The sequence below is a fragment of the Mastigoproctus giganteus genome, chromosome 4 (genome assembly GCF_048544385.1).
Source record: "Mastigoproctus giganteus isolate SK-2022 chromosome 4, ASM4854438v1, whole genome shotgun sequence".
NCBI classification, from domain to species: Eukaryota; Metazoa; Arthropoda; class Arachnida; order Uropygi; family Thelyphonidae; genus Mastigoproctus; species Mastigoproctus giganteus.
Genome location: NC_143578.1, coordinates 242,376,568 through 242,394,248, shown reverse-complemented (window position 1 = coordinate 242,394,248; position 17,681 = coordinate 242,376,568). Strand labels below are relative to the sequence as shown.

The 17,681-nt window shown below is 40.7% G+C and overlaps 1 protein-coding gene across 1 annotated transcript in view; it reads right to left on the bottom strand.

Annotated features, from left to right (window-relative positions):
* LOC150087572 (uronyl 2-sulfotransferase homolog pip-like) overlaps positions 1–15,108 on the bottom strand; it is a 47,272-nt gene extending 32,164 nt beyond the window's left edge. Inside the window, exon 1 of the mRNA XM_090371254.1 lies at positions 14,758–15,108. The gene's annotated coding sequence lies outside the window, so the exon portion shown is untranslated. The remainder of the gene's footprint in view (positions 1–14,757) is intronic.
* Between the last annotated feature and the right edge of the window lie 2,573 nt (positions 15,109–17,681).

Below are 17,681 nucleotides of genomic sequence, written 5' to 3'. Positions count from 1 at the left end.
TCCTAGAAAAACAGTTCGGCGAGAACTTCATAAAGCTGAAATTTATGGCAGAGCCGCTACTGCCAAGCCACTCGTTACTCATGGTAATGGTAGAAAGTGGATGCAATACTGCAAAGAGAAGGATAACTGAACACTTGATTGGGAAAATGTCAAATTTTCAGGAGAATCAGCACATACACACTTTTTTTTTTTTTCCAACATCAGGGAGAGTTTACGTTTGGTAAATGGCAAAGGAAGCTCCTACCTTGGAGTGTTGTTGTTGTGGAGTTTTAGGAGCATCAGCGACTAAGGCTACATTGTTCCGTATATAGTGTCTGCAAATTGCGTATTCTGCTAATTTCCTGTTTGCTGGACAAAACACCCGAGTTTCCTTGAGAAAAAACCATGCTATTCTCGCCTGAGATCGATTAACCCGGCCACGTTTTGAAAAAGGCCCGTAAACATTCCTCACGTCATCCACGGGACTCGAACTCAGGTCTTTTCCACCCGGTGTGGGGAGGATGGCGATCCTACCAACTGTGCTAACTAGGAGGGAGTGGGTATTTAAGAATACTAATATATTTCTGCCCAAACAATGGCTTGGACAGCAATGTTTTGGTATTCTTTAGGTCCTATCATCACCCTGAATGGGCGAATTACTGCCACTGAATACCTTGACATTCTGAGTGATCAGGTTCATCCCATGGTGCAAACAGTTTCCTCATAAACGAATCCATGTTTCATGATGATAATGTACATCCAGATGTGTTTGAGGAGCATGAAACTGAGGTTAAGCATCTCTCATGGCCTGCACAATCACAGACTTAAACGTTATTGAGCCACAGTGGACATATTTGGAGAGGAGAATGGGAAGCCGACTTCCTCCACCATCACTTTTAAAAGCAGAGGTAGCCTAACACCATATTAGTGCATATCTGTAACTTTTATCGCGCGTTATTATTTTGTCTCCCCCCCCCGTAGTTCAAGTGCTAATATCTATTTCTGAACAGCAATTTTTTTTGTTCTTCATATGATTAAAAAATTACTCTGCAGTCTGTGTATATGAGTGGAAGTGTTTGTGGTCCACACAGGACATGGAAATTGCTGATGTGAAAACACAAAGGTAGTAAAGAGGATTTTAACGATGAAGCACGGGTTGATGCAATTTTTTGCAGGCTCGTTTAATAATTACATGAATGCAACTTGAAAGTTGTTAATTGAAGCCCACAATACCAGGTCGTGGGCATCAACGAAGCGATAAATGTTATTCATCTGAGTACAGTATCGCTGTAACCTCCCATAGAAGGAAAAGAGATAAGGTTCCGATCAGTGATGTACATATTAAAAGACAGAGTGACGAATCTTGAGTCACGCCAAAAGTAAAAGAAAAAATGAACGACGAGAATTAACTTCTTTCTGCGACATGTGAAAAAAGCCAGTTGGCACACATGCCACGTGTATATGGTTTTAATTTCGGTAGAATTGTTTTAGTATATGTTTTGAAAAGCTAATATTTATTTATAGTGTACATCTGGCCACAGTTATTTTTCACTGCAAGCAACAAACTCCTTATAATTGGCAGAAATAAGCTTCACGAGCCCAATAAATATTAAATTCAAAGATGGTCTGGATTCTTTTAAGAAATACGACAGCTTTCAAGAAATACCACTACACTGGAAATGAATCATTAATCGTCTCGAACGCCACTGTTATCTTTCCATCTTTCTCTTCCGTTGCTTTGGAATTCCCCCGCTACTTTCACTGTCTAGTTCTGCGTCTACGACCGCTCCTAAATCCCCCTCTCCTTAAACACAACAACGTGGGAAATATGTTACAAATGGCAGAAACAGGTCGGTGCAAGCGCCTCTCACTGTACTCGGGTACAAGTGCCAAAAAAATCCTCCAATAACTAACGTCTCCCGCCAGGTAGTCCCATGTGGAGTGCATCCAATGTAGGAAAATATTATCCGGAGGGGATGAAATACATACGAGAATTTAATTAAAAAATAGTTTGTGAAAGCCAATGTTTTCTTAAGAAGTTAACCCGAACTTGCATTTGGTTTACTTTTAGTGATCTTCGAAAATAGCGTAGAAAGTTGAGGTCAGGCTGGCCAAGGGAGAACATAGCAGTTATATTTGTTTATTTATTTATTATTAACATATAATATAACATATAACATATAATATATATAATATAAGGACCTCGGTGTCAATTTTTATCCGAAGCTGAGATTCGATGCGCACACAGAATACATCCGGAAGCGATTTAACACCCTACGCTGGAGGCGAAGCAACACCTACTTCGTTCCATCGATGCCGCAACCACTTCCAGATACCTTCAAACCACTGTTTATCCGGTTATTTTATACGCTGCTGAAATCTAGGCATCTGCGTCGCAATCACTTCAAAAACCGGTGTTCGCGTGTGAATACTGGACACTGAAATGGGCCACAAATAAGCATCGCCGACCCCTTCAATTGAGAACAACTGACATGGCTGAGCAGCTAAATGTACCCAGGCTCCCTAAGTTAATTGACAGCAGGCGTTTAATGGCTACAGTAAAAATGTACACAGGAGTGATAAACGTCCCAAATATCTGGGATTTCTGTCAGTGGCACAATCCTCTGGCATCCTTGAGGTCGGACCCCACACTAATCCTCAAATACAACCGGCTGAAACTGTGTAATCGTTTCTTACACGCCCAGGCACTCCCCAAAATTCAGGCACTGCTCCGTCTTGGAGTTAACCTGCAGAAAATGGCTTCTGACAACAAATAGAGTCGCATTCTCTTCGAGTGGATCGAATCTGTTCAAGTGGGATAAATTCTTCCAAATTGTGTTACGATGTTCAGTTCTGTTTCTGTTATATTTTCCTATTTATTATAATTTCAATTTACATGTTTTTATTTTGTGTAACTTATAATACCCCATGTAACTATTAATTTTATCAATTTAATCACGTGTATCATTCCTTAATGTAAAACTTCTGGCCATGTCGCCGTGATGAGAACTATTGTTTCTAGTACTTGTACTTGTACTGTACTTAGCAGCAATAAAGAAGTTTATTATTAGATTGTACATTAACATGTAAATAAATAAAAGACATACTATTTAATCATAACTTTCACATTGAACCCAGATAGTTCTGTGAAACTGTTTCCTGCTCACAGCCATATCCAGATCATACTTGTTCATAAGAGCCAGTTCTTTTAAGGAACGAGTTCTTGGATATCTCTAACCTACAATTCCAGATGTCGAATATAGTCTTCTGTCTTGTAGTCATCGCTGGAACGTGAAGATCAATATGGCATAAAAGATCAGGCAGGTAGGTTTGAACCAGGGAAGATCGTTCTCGATCTAAAACTGTTGTACCATATAATGGTAGAACAGTTTTAGATCAAAAACAGTTCGCCGAGTTTCCAAAGATTGATAGTGGATGAATTTCATTTGTAGTGATTCAATTTGCTGTATCAATATGTAGTGCTGGTTCCATATAGGAGTAGCAAACTCTAGTATAGAGAGGACAGTTGTTTTGAATAAAAGCGCAGAGAACTGAGGATGTTTGAATCTATATGTCTGTCGTTTGATGAATCCAATTTGTTTTTTTGCTTGGAGCAATATATTTCTAATATGTTTATCAAACCCACATCCAGCGGTAAAAGTAACACCTAGTCCTTTAACATCGGCAACTCTGGTAATCGGAGTATTCTTGATGTAGCATTTACCTCCAGACCGCTTAAAGCAACCCAATTAGCAAAAGAGTTGAAAGCAGCTTGAAGATTATCTGCATCAGTTTGACTGTTGATCCGTGAGTAAAGTTGTGAAGAAAATCTCCCTTGGAAATTGTGCAGAATTGTATGAACAGTTGAGGCTGACACAAAATAAAATAATAAAGGATCAATTTAAATTTCCAATTATTACATTCACTTTTTTCATTCATTAAAAACACTCTTAAATCAACACTACAATGAATATTATTTTGTGTAATAATAAGCCATTTTGTGAGAGGGCGCTTTGATCAATTTCGAAAAGGAGAAAACTAAGATTTAAGATAATTACACTTGTACATGTCGCTGAATGAGCAATTTTTCACGGATAATTCCATCGAGATAAAAAAAAATCGTATAGTACACGTATTACAGACAAGTATACGCACGTGATATGAATATTTATCTCCTGATAAGATTTAAATATTGATTATGTTAGCGGAATAGTCAAACAATCCATTTTTACCTCAACTACTTTTCTGCAGCAGCGAAATTTTCAAATAAAAAATGTAAGCTGTTTGCAATATCAACATTACTTGTTTTCGAACACAAAATATCCGCAGGGGTCTTAAAATTAAACCAAATAGATTTAAATTCATACCTTTACACGTACATAAATGCTCAGCCCACCAATAACTGATTACTTTTGCCAGATGACTTGCATAACAGCAGCTGCAATCCAAACCAGTAGTTGACGGATTAAGCCAATTTCAATTGGCAGGGTGCCAGTTTTTTCTTTTCTTTCTCTCTTCTTTTTTAACGAATGTCTTTAAGAAAACAGAAAAAAAGTAGCGGCAAATATTTACTAGGCAACACCCTTCAGCGACTTACGCATTGTTTGATGGCTAAATATGGCACAGCAAATTGAATGGCACTAATCGGGTAGTCGCGTCATTTCTAGTTAACCGTTAGCGCCACCTATAAAATAAAAAACTTTCACTGAATAATATATAGGATAAAAGCTATGCGAATGCTTGGTGTAATTCTGCAATAAAAGTTTACTTATAAATTACAATTAATTACTTACAACTTAGAATAAATTATAAATCTACAAATTAGGTACAGTACACATAACGTTACATTTCAGGCGCGGTCGATATTTTAATCTTAAATTATTTATTATTATTTTTTTTTTCAATTTAATGTGATTGTCAGAAGTGAAAAGTAGATAAATTAACCTGTTACCGGTTAATTACTAGTTAATGAACTACACTGCTCGACAAAATTAACAGAACACGTAGAAAAGGTGGTGTTTGTTTGCGTGCATCTTGCAGGACAATATTTGGTATGGTGGTGTACCATAGAATAACGATGAAGTGAGGACACGGCGAGAAATTTCGAACAGATATAAGGGACGTTTATAGGGGTGTATAAAGATCACCAAAAAAAAAGTCACATTATAGAATTCGATACAAGATGTTCAAAAATATGGGCACAGGTTGGAGGGGATCAGTACGGCGTAGGATCCCTCCAACAGCTAAACGAGCCTGACAGCAGTGAACAAATTCTCGATATAAGGGTGTCTATAAGATTCATTGGCAACAAATCCCATTCTTCCACCAGTGCAAACCTTACCTCATCAAGTGAGCGAGGAATTGGTTGTCGGCGGGCAATGCAACCCACAAGGACAATCTACACATGTTCGATCGAATTTAAGTTTGATGACCGTGCTGGCCAAGGCAGTCGTTGCATATCCTCAGTTTCAAACCAAAAGATCCTGGTTCTCTCTGAGCCTTGAGACGTCCTTCTTGGTAACTGGCCATGGCTCCCTGAATGAAAAGCTATACAAACTGGGGCTTCTATCTATTGACCTATGCTTTTGTGGAGCCAAATAAATCTGGTACCATCTTCTTTTTGACTGCAACTTATGAGGATCTCAGAGATCAACTTCGGAGAGGAATTCCCAATTTCTCCACAAACCAGGTGGATCAAGTAATCCAGACTACAGACAATCTTTCTTCCTGGCAGGCCTTTGCATCTGGCATTTTTACCCAGATGCAAAGGCCGACGGAAGACCTTGTATGCCAATGCAAAACAAAACCAGACAAGTAATTCTATGGCCTAGATTTCACTGGTGAAAATAAAGGATAAATTAAAAAAAAAAAAAAATTTTTTTTTAATTTAATTAATTATTTATTTTTTATACCACAGGTTTTTTTTTCCCTTTTCCTCCTCTTCTCTGTTCCCCCTGGAATGGGCTCCCAGAGGATCCTGGCCCACCTGCTGGCAACACCAAGTGGGTTAGAGTCTTTTTTGAGACGGTACGTGTTTTGCTAGGACTGGCCCACCTTCCTGTGGTGTGGACGAGTACCCAGAATCATCTGTCCAGGTGGCTGATGCTTCTGGCTAGAACAGAACACACAAAGAATACACACAAACCTACGTCACACACATATCTGACCAATCTGTAGTGATACTGTTCTTCACAGAGATACGAAGCGGAGTTGAACAAACGTTCTAGGTGCCACCCTTACATATACACATGTCCACATGCCCATCTTCAGTTTCAAGATATTCCCCCTCCACCACTTCAGCTCTATGTGCAGTGTCGTTGTCGTGCATGAAAATAAAATCTGGGCCAACCGCACCCCTAAAAAGTCTCACATAGGGTGCAGCCGTTGATTATTGTCCCACCCCACATGAGAACACCGTCTCCACCTTAAGTGTCCCTTTCTCTGATGTTGGAGGGATGGTAACGCATTCCTTGTTGTCTTCAGATGAAATAACGTCTAGAATCTGTTTGTAGGCTAAAACGGGACTCATCAGAAAACAGAGCTATACCACGAGTTACACCACGTTTTGTACGTGTTCTGTTAATTTTGTCGAGCAGTGTATATTCACTTTAAAGAACCTTTTAAGAGGCAAAAAAGTTTATATTATCTCGGTACTATAAATTCAAGGCAATAAGGATAGTGGAATATTATTATTATTATCTTTATTTTCTCCTAAGAGACACCCGCTTACAGCTATTAACCAGGGGGTGCACATTCATATATACAAATATAAGTTATATACATCATTATCTATTTATAATTTATACAAATCAGTCTTTATAAATTATACAATGTCTAAATTATACATTTTCTAAATCATACATTGTCTAATTAATTATATTTTACACATCATTGGCTTATTTTACATGACAGGCAGATAGAAAGAGAGCACAAGCATAATTTACAATTTTACAATGAATTAGAGAATGTTCACATCTACAGCACTATTTACAGCGAGTTCACAGAAAGACAAGACGTCCAATATCAACATAACAGGAGCACCAGTGCGGAGCAAAAACAGTCCCGACCAGTTCATTCTTATGCATTCCTGCATTCTCTTTTGTTTTCATATGTGGGCATCACTCAACATTTACAGGTGGAGTAGTGCATTTTGAAACACTTCAGTCCTGTATCTCTTCTCTGCGCAAAGCCTTTCTGGGTCTGCTTGAAGCTCGTTGAACATCTTAATGGTGTTCAAAGGAAAAAATCGCCGAAGGCTTTCCAGCTGCGTGAGCGCGCTACTGATTGGAGGGGATGGTGTTCTCTTCGCCCACCTTTGCGTCATGCGGGGCCGAGTCAGCAGGTAGTCAGTTTTCGGCGAGTCGAGTCTCCCGGTAAGCAGTTTTGCAAGCGTGAGAATGTTCTTGGTGACAATAATGTGAGACCAAGGCGTGACATCCAAGTTGGCATATAAAATGGTTCTTGAGATTGTAAATGGCTGCGTAGTGATCCTGTTTAACCATCTCAGCATCCAGTACTCTAAACCCAGGAAAGCCTTGATGGTAGCATCTGGGGCAGAAGACCAAATCTGAGATGCGTAGAGAGGGATGGGAATGACGCATCTTAAAATATATTGTTTAACAAGGTCAGGGTTCCTGATACCTACTAGTTCTTGTCTGGAGGTCCATAGCGCTGCGTAAGTTTTCTTCTTTACATGTCCGAAATGGGGTGTGAAGTTTAGGTTTTCGTCCCATTTCAGACCAAGATCAATATGTGTCCTGACCTTTTTGACCACACTGCCATTTACGCGTATTGATATGTGGTTTTTAAATACCTTGTCGGTGAAAACCATTTGTGCTGTCTTGTGTTCATTTAGTCGGAGCCCCATGCAATTAAGGTATTCTTGCAACTCGGCGATTTTGGAGTTTGCTTCGTTGTTGCATTGTAAAGATGTGTTTTGGTCATTCGACGTGACGAAATATTTCAAGTCGTCTGCATATACGACAAATTGCTTTTGATTTTGGGTCAGGAAGGGATGCAGTGCTGTTGCGAAGAGAGTAGCAGAGAGGACACCACCTTGTGGGACTCCCCTGTTGACTTGGAAGGTCTCTTTGGAAATTCCATTTATGGCAGTGATGTGTCTCTCCCTCAAAGAACTCGTTATTATAGCTAATACGTGCCCAGTTATATGGAAATATTCCTCCAAGATGATAGTAATAGCCGAGACGGATATACTGTCGAAAGCGGATGCAACGTCTAAGAAGACAATGTCTAATTGCTGTCTGAAGTTAACGGCGTGTTGGATTCGGAATAGAGTCTCCATGAGATTGGTGGTAGTAGATCTTTGTGGGATCACTGAATGAAGGTACTCCGGTCTATGCCCGAAGCAGTGATGGTTGATGGTATTTAAAATGGATTTCTCAAATATTTTTTGAAACGAACATCCAATTGCAATAGGCCTGTAGTCTTTGGCGGACTTAGGATTGTTATTTTTGGGAACAGGTTTAACGAAATATGTATTCCATATCTTCGGAAAGTGGTTTTCACTTAAAATTTTGTGGAAAATGTGAAGGAGCAGATCTAGCAAACATTCAGCAAACAAAATTATCCTACATCTAGAAATAGACCACATCGAACTTATAGAATAACAATCCTGTTTCAAGGAAGAGTTCACCGATGAGAATAAGAGATTTAAAATAAATTTGTTAAGTATTATGTATCTTTTGTGTATAATACCTTTTGCATTAAGCACTAAAGTTATGAGGCATCAGTGCGTTTAGTCTATTAGTACATGCCTTCTTCGGTTGGTTTGCTGTTGCTGTTAGTAAAACTAGAGTTTCCGGGCGAAAAAACCAAGCAACCGAAGCCTGAGAGCCACTTTGTGACATAAAACCACAAAAATTCTTCGTGTCATTGAAAGGATTCTAATTCAGGCGTTTTCCACCAAAAAGTGATTTCAGCCACTATGCTTTCGTGAGAGTTTCAAATTAGCGATGATCCGAATGGCAAGTTCGGTTTTGTTTAAATTCTTTTGTCTTGTCGTTTTTGTTGTAAATGTCTTAAAAATCTGCATACATCTTAAGAAAAACTCTCACCATTAATAGATAATAAAAACCTGCAAAAATCCGAGACCGACTAACTTGGCCACAGCATGAAAAAGTCCATAAAAGTATTTTTCGTAAGTTATATTACCACATTGTTCTCACTAGTAAAGTCGAAGATTGCAAAAATTGTATTTGAGAAAAAGAAAAAGCAGAATTTAATTTTAGCAGGAGAATTCCTTCGAGAGAAGTTTCATTACGTTACCTTTTACTTCATTATCCATTTGTTATTTTTTATTGCTTCGCAATTCTGGCAGACTACCTTTGGCCCGAACAGATAAGAACCCCTCCCTCGTTTTCTTTTAAACAAGTGGTAGCCAGACTAACCACTAGCAACAAGAACAGAATCGAATATCGACCATGAACTCTCCGATGTTGATTGAACGATGAGTTTAAAAGTTTTCTGGAATAAGCTACAAGGCCACTTAGATCGTCATGTTTAAATCCCCTACTAAACTGTCATGATTCAGTACGACTTCAGGATAATATAATACTTTAAGTTGGAGTTGATTTTTTACCCTTTTATCATAAATAACCATTACCATCTTAGAAATGAGGACCCTCCCCTAAGAGATCGTTCCAGAGACGTACAGAGAATGCCAGAACAGTAACTTTTCCTATTAGTGACGTGTTTTTATCAAGAGTATCTCCTTCGTGTGCGAAGGCCGAGTTCACTCGCGTCATTAATCTTCCCGGCCGACTTACGACAGACCATTTCAAAATCCAACTTCTTATTAAACTCTTAATGTTCCTGTCTCCGCGTTAACAAATCCTCACACGTTTTCGCATCTGTCTCGTCACTCGCCAATTACACTGTCCCGGCACTAAAAGTCCGAGACAAAGATAATTTATCAACGTAGCCCCCGACACTTGACTCCACCCAGAAAATGACGATCGTCGAATTCTCAGATAAACTGTCCCAACCATGTTGGATACTTTGTAGTCCCAAACTATGGCCCGTTAATTAGTCGAAAACAGAACATTAGCGCTAAGATATAGTTTTCTTTTCTTCGCCATTCAGACTGCTCCTCGTTCATTAACAGTTTTAGAAACTTTCACGTTTTGATTTCTTACGAATAAAATCTGTTTTGCATTCGCTAATTAATGACAATTTTTTTTCGAAATACTAAAATGAAGCATGGCTGCTTCTGCTTGGCATTTTGCCAGAAGACTGCCACGACTCCTGGTGAGGTTTGAATATCATCGTTGAAAATCATATTAATGCGCTTAATAAGTTTGAAAAATGATACATTCATTTTTCTAATGAAGAGACATTGCTCTCTTAGTCCACGAAAGAGATTAAACTAAGATCAAATTAACATAAATTTATACGATTATATCGTAAAAAATTAAAATTAAAAACAAGAAATGAATGAAAAGTTATTTTGGAGAGCTTCATTGCTTCGCATCTGAGTTTTCACGGAGATTTTCATTAAATTATTTTTTTTTGTACTGAAGTCCACTATCTATCCAGACTGAAGTCCACTATCTATCCAGACGTAATCCCATGTTTTGCCACAAAATCTTCTACCCGAATCTCTGTTCCTACTTCAAGCTTTCTTTGGAAACTCAGCGAACTGTTCTCGATCTAAAACAGTTTTATTACGTATTCACTGGCTCAACCTCCCTCCCAGATCTTCTATGCCATATTGATCTTCATGCTCCAGAGGCGTGCCTGCTATGAAGACATTAGGATTGAGCTGCGAAACGAAGTCCCATCCTTCAGCATAAATCAAGTTGAGCAACTTGTTCTGACCCCACATCACTTGTCTGCACTCCACGCTTTTGCAGCTACTCCTTTGCGAGAAGGAAAGATATTCTTACAACTAATGCAGTAGCCCCATAACCTCAAACACCATTCAAAGATCAACCTATTGTCTTTTCAAGTATATTATTATTTTTTTTTTCCCTTTCGTCGTCTCTCTTTTTTTTTTTTCCTTCCTTCATCTTTTTTTTTTCTTTTGTTGTTGTCCTTCTGGAATGAGCCCCCAGAGAATCCTGGTCCACCTGCTCGCAATACCAGATGGGTCAGAGTCTCTTTTGAGACGGTACGTGTTTTTCTAGGACAGGCCCATCTTCCTGTGGTGTGGACCAGTATCCAGACAGACCACACACACACAAACCTACACCACCACATTTTTGGCCCTTTACATATACGCATGTCCACATGCTCCAGCGGTGGCTACTAGACAGAAGACTACATTTCACATCAGTAACTGTATATTAGAGATATCCAGGAACTCCTTTAAAGGGACATTGGCACTTCTGAACAAGTTTGATCTGAATATGGCTGTGAACAACAAAGAGTTTCATAGAACTATTTGGAGTAAGTTGACTGGCTGACGGATGACTTCTGGGTTAAAGATGTCCTCATTAATTCGTGATGATGTCTCCTGCAGCTACCTGCCCTCTGCGATTTTCTTCATGGCACTGGACTTGTCATGAATACCTTTTTTATTTCCTTGAATTGGACTTTTCCAGTTTGAAGGACTTTCATTGTACAAAGTGTGTTATTCTCTATTTATTTTTTTTTCTGCTCTGTTTTACACTTTAACTGGGCGCATGCCTGTTGTTTATATTATACGTTAAAAAATAATAAAATAAATATCGGACTCGAATTGCAACCTTGATATGTAACTGGAAATGAAAACAAAACTCAAAATTCAGTCATCTGGCAACACGGAAAGTGCATTTTGTTTGTGGCCTTCTTTCTTCATAAACACGAACCTTTTATATTAATGAGAAAATTTGATCTGAAAAGGAATGGCAGCAATTACTCCAAATTGACCTCAGAATTACCAACGTTGAACCGATATTATTTAACGTTTCAAGTTTCCTTATATCAGTTTAAAACTATGACATCATCCACGACCACTGTAAAGTTTTCATCCCTGACACACGATTATATTCGTTACGTGTCAGAAGCTGGTAAGGAGCTACTGGAAATCCCGTCCTTGGCACCATTCGCTTTCAAAGCTTCAATGCTTCCAGCAGCCAGTTGCGGTTCTTAGTTGCCTTTGAACTTCCAGTCCTTGAATTAAGCCAGTTATGCAAATAATCAGAATCTTCTGCCATAAAACTTCCGCTACTCTTAACACATGTTTTCATGACTGTTTTAACACTTGCAGAAATGATTTATATAACTTACAGGCTCTGACAAAAAATATTTATATCTGTAACTACAAAATGGCTTTCTGACTACAAAAACAGAACGCAGCTCACCTGTCTAGACAGGAAGTTAGACTGTTACACCGCTATTATTATCTTTGTTAAGTGCATCACGTTCAGGAACTTCTGCCAATCCAGTCCCTTGATCCCATGTGCTGCTGCTCTCGACTATCAGAATGGTCCATTCTTAATGTTAGGCTTTGCTCTCACTTTCTGTGGAAAAGCCCTGTCTTCGAATCTCGTGCAAAGTGAAGACAACTTATTTTAATTCAGCGAAGAACTTTCCCATACGTTGACGATTCACTAGATGGTGTTCCTGCTCATTATGACTGACCTGTTTTCAATCAGGCTGTCATTTTCGCCATCTGCTTTATTTAATTATGTTTCCTAAAGGCTTAATTAAAAACTAACAAAAATATCCTAATTTAGGTAACCTAATCTTAATTAATGAGGTACTTAATAGGTCGTAACTTCCATATCATATTCACCTTACATTGCAGAGTTCTGCATTCAACATTACGTTTTATCTGAAATAAAAATCTACTGATTAATATAATTTCGTTAAGTTCATCATATTAATGAAGGTTAGGTAACCTAAAATAGGATAAATCGTTGATAACTATAAACCAATTCCAGACGAACATGCAGTGAGATTGTCAATCGTATGGAAGTCATGGAAAAGTTTTTCGCAGCATTAAATTAACTCTCTTAGGAAATGTTTGTTTTTTATAAAGTGGCTGAGTTAGCCTCCCTTCTGCGAGGGTTACATGGATTTTTTTATTCAGAATTCAGGGTTTTTCATCCAACAAAATATTGCCGTATTGGTCGGTTTTCTTTGATTACGCAGATTTTTCTCCAAAAAATCGTGGTTTTTCATCCAGCAAAACAATAACGCAGTTTATAGATACAATACAATGACGCCTCGTTGCCATAGTTGCGTTGGACCTTGAATATCTGTCACATTTTGTTGATTTTCAAGTTACTGAGTGGCGCCCTCCCACTCAAAACTGTTATGCTGCATTTAAAGGTTGATTAAAAGAAAGTCAAAGAATTTATCTGTTTTGTTTTTATAAAGGCACTTCATGTTACACGTGCGTATTTGCAGGAATTCGTAATCTTGGCACGCGCCACAATTTGACGGCGTCTGCTCATTTTTTGCAATTATCTGGTTGTCAAGTGGTTTGTTTTTACGCCCAAACATCCCAAAGAGCCTCCATAAACTAATCGGTTCTTTTGTCATTTAATGGGGAATTTATCTTCTGTTTCCAGTTGTTGACACGTTGAACAAACCGGGTTCAGTGAAGGCATCTGCTGGAAGTGATTCCAACTAATTGTTTTCTTTGTTTTTTTTACTTATTATCTTCTCTGTTCGGGTTTAGAGTTCAAAGGCGTGTCTTCGAATTTCGTCGCTCTATTTCCTGCTCTCGCTCGTTGTAAGCAGACTCCAAGGTTGTTTCTCTTTGTACAGAAGATGCCTCTACCATTCGATCTCTCATTGGAGGGAGTTCAAAGTGCATTGCTGTTTCCGATTCTGTCCTTTGGATTTCCTCGCTCTAGTATAGATACAAAGTCGGCCATTTTGATGCCACCCCTCCTCGTTTGATTATTATTGCAGCGAGTTCAGAGCAAATCGGGTCATTAGGCGGGCGATTCGTCCACGCCTGAAGGGTTAACTTCCCAAACGCAATCCACACAAAGCAGAGGTGAACGTCTTCGTCACGGGAACCTGTTTGCTGTCTGAGATTTTCTTGTTTGTTTCTTGACGGCCCATCCGAAACCGTGTTGCGTGGAAGGGGAAGTCCGGGAACGCATTTTATGCTGGCTTTTGCCACCCACCCACCCACCCACACTCAATGACAAGGATTTACTGGATGTTGCTTTGCCGCTGTTCGTGTTCCATGAAAAGGCCACACCAGGCGAAGACTCGTGCAGTATTCGATTCTGGGGTTCGTTGGATTTTTGCCCCGAAGATGGGTCTTCATGAGTCAGCTCGTTAGGATCAGACCCCGGCTAATTAAGAGAGGGAGACCCTTTTCACCTTGGAATTGGCTGCAGAAAAATCCACCCAGTTTGTCCTAGTGGGGCAGGTAATAACATTGAATGAAGTGTACGCAATAAGTGAACCTCCCGGGTAGCACGGTGGAATAATCACGGTGTTCCCGCAGTGGGTGGAAAAGGCCTAGGTTCGCGTCGATGACGAGATGAATTTTTATGGGACTTTTTCATAATGTGACCCAGTTAATCGGTGTCAGGCGAGATTCTTAAATCATAGAAAATTGGGGGGAGGGGATATATAGGAACTACCAACCACAGAATAAACGGAGTTACAGGCACAATATACCGACGCCTCATAGACTTAGTTGCTTTGGCGTTAACACACAAACTTGAAATCAGTATATGAAATACAAAGCAGTCTACCATTAACAAGCAGAGTGGAAGGGGGTACTTTTAAGACCCACACGAGACAGCCTTTCTTCTGCGAGTGGGGTGTTTTCACAATGCCGAAGTAATTAAACAAAAAAACACTCACCTTCATTCCTCAAGTTCGTACAGATGTCGTCTGATCGCCTGTGGGTCGCAGTAGCAACGCGTTCTTAGGGGCAGCAGTTGAAGACGAGTGTCTGCGGCAGCTGAGGTGTGGTTTGGCACCTGCGACGGGACATCTGCTGCCACCTGTTCCCGGTACGAAGTTTCTCCAAGTTCTCCGCACTTTTAAACTATTCCGACAGAAACCGCGCGGGCAAAAAATACACTCCGTTCGCCCGGGGGTCAACAGTCGGGCCGGGAAGAGCGTTTCAAAGGCGAAGTGGCATCCGTATGTCCATTCGCTGACCTCTAGCACGCGCGGTCGACGTTGTGCCACCCGTATCGGAGCAGCCCTCGACGGAGCGACCGAGTGCGACGACAGCGCCCTCTAGCGTCGTTACAGTTCGTGATGCTCGCTACGGGCAGTCACGGAGCTGCCGAGAAGTCAAGGGAGGTGGTGCGGCGAACGGAGGCCACGCCTTAGTATGCTGCTGGAAGTCGGAGGCGAAGCGCCGATAAAGGATCAAACTCCGGCATGACTGGCAAAGTTCCACTGCGCGAGACAACAACTGTTGCGTGCTCAGAAGGACGCTGACGTGCCCTCTTTGTGTAGGAGTGCTTCATCCAGAGGTACAACGCGAAGATTCCCCCGACTGTGTTCTCCCATCCAGTTGTTGTTGAAGGCTTTTAGGACCATCAGCGACTTAGGACACATTGCTCTGAGAAAAAAACCAAGTCGCCCTCTCCTGAGACCGACTAACTCAGCCACGTTGTGGAAAAGACAAAAATTCCTCCCGACATCGACAGAAGTCGAACTCAGACCTTTTGCACCCGGTGTGGGAGGACGGCTATCCTACCAACCGTGCTTCCCACAAGGGCGTCCCTTCCCCTGGAGGAGAGTGCTAAAATTGAGTTTTTCATTCACCAAAGCAGGCAAGTGGACCAGACAACACGTGCAGTTCACAGACACAATACACACACATGGGTAGTTGAAGTGACTTTCTGGGTCACCCCGATATAAGAGTTTAGTTTAATGGAAGAGATTCTTAAAGAGAACCTGGTGGGTAGCGAGTGACCTCATCTCATCTCGCTGTGGTCGATGCGAGGGAGTTCCTTTTTTTATTTAATCGTCCTCCTCCAGTCAGTGAGTTGATCTACTTTCCAAGTGTTTCACTCCATTTACGGCGCGAGTTTCATTTCGAATCCAGAAAGCGGAAATGCGCGAAAGAGAGATAAACCGCAGTCAAGGTTCTCGGTCGGCGCCACCCTCTCCGTGAATTGGCCTTTGCTTAATTTTGCCGCGACATCTCATATTTATTCCGGCTCTTTTATTGAACAACTACTTATTATATTTATCTCGGGTTGAGCCTACAAGGAAGACTCCTGGTTGGGTGTCACCCATTGACAATCGGCAGAAGTCTACAGCTGGCAGTGAAGGGTCCGATTATTGCGAGGAACAAAGATTTAATAATTACCAAAAATCCAAAATGATCGATTTTAAATTAACAGAATGAAGAAAGAAATCTGCGTACACAAGAACTGAATCCACTTGGGTATTGAATACAGAAATTATAAAGTAAGTAATAGTGCCGAGCCAATCCTTGGGAAAACTTTCATTCAGCGAAGGAACCAGGACTCAAGCTCAGTCCCAATGGCTAAATAAACGACGTGTGGAAAACAGGGGATATTTGAGGATACACCTACAGCGAATCCTCAAGGTTGTATTCTCACAATTTGAAATTGTGAAAAAGGCGGTAGTTAGAACTGTACCCTGACCCCTTTTGGGCCAGTTCCAGCCGATCATTGAGATGCTTTGACGGATTCCGCGTCTGAGTGGAGGACTTCAGTGTGGAAAGACAAAAAACAAGAACAGCGAAATTTGTCTTGAAACAGAAGGAGTTTCTTTTGTTGAATCCCCTCAGTCTGGTTGGCAATACCCGTTAGAATTTTTATGTCATCTGCATAGGTGATGATTTTCTCATTGTTACGGACAAGAGGTGCAATGATGGCTGTAAATATTAAGCCAGATAGAACTCCTCCTTGCGGAACACCAGCAGAAATTGCTTTCTTGTGCGATTGTGCATAGGCATCGACTTGTAGTACCCTATCATAGAGGAGTGATGCTATGAACCAGAGGATATTACCCTGGATTAGATAGTGGTCTTTCAGCAAGCGGAGGAGCGCCGACACATTGATGGCGTCAAAGGCAGCTTCAATATCCAGGTACGTGATTGCGAGTTCCTCTTGCTGTTCAAAGGCGGACAATAATTACATGTGGTTGGAAGGTGGTTCGTTACTGTGGATTGGTTTAGGATTGCATAGTGGACCTGTGGCGGCCTATCTCCAAGAATCTGATTCATTAAGGTGGGCAGCATAGATTTTTCCATGACTTTCAGGAGCGTTGAGGAGTTAGATATCAGCCGAAAGTGCCTGGGTAGAGTGGAGTTTCGAACTTTTGGATGTGGTCTGACAAGGTAGATGTTCCAGGTTTTAGGAAAGATTCTTGTGGTTAGAATTCCGTTGAAGATGGACCTGAGCGGTTGGAGGATGGACGGACTGAGGCATTTTACCATGAATTGCGGCATTTTGTGGGCCCCCACGGTTGCTGTCGCTGGAAGGGAGTTTATCGCTGCTGTCAGCTGGTGTGTAGAGATGGCACGTTGCTCAATGGAAATAAATCCCTTTTTCTTCTGCCTTCTGATCTTGGTTACTTTCAAGCCCGATTGCCTGCAAAGAATCGCAAAGGGAATGAGTTGTTGATCGCTGTTCGAGACATTGAGTGGGTTGAATCGGGGCCACCGTTTATTTGCTCGGGGCGTGACTCTTAAGTTCAGTGACCTTACAAGGAGGGTCTTACTGAATCAAGGCAGGACTGCAGTTCATCGCTGTCAGTTGAAGAACAAATAACTTTGTCAAGTTTAATATCAT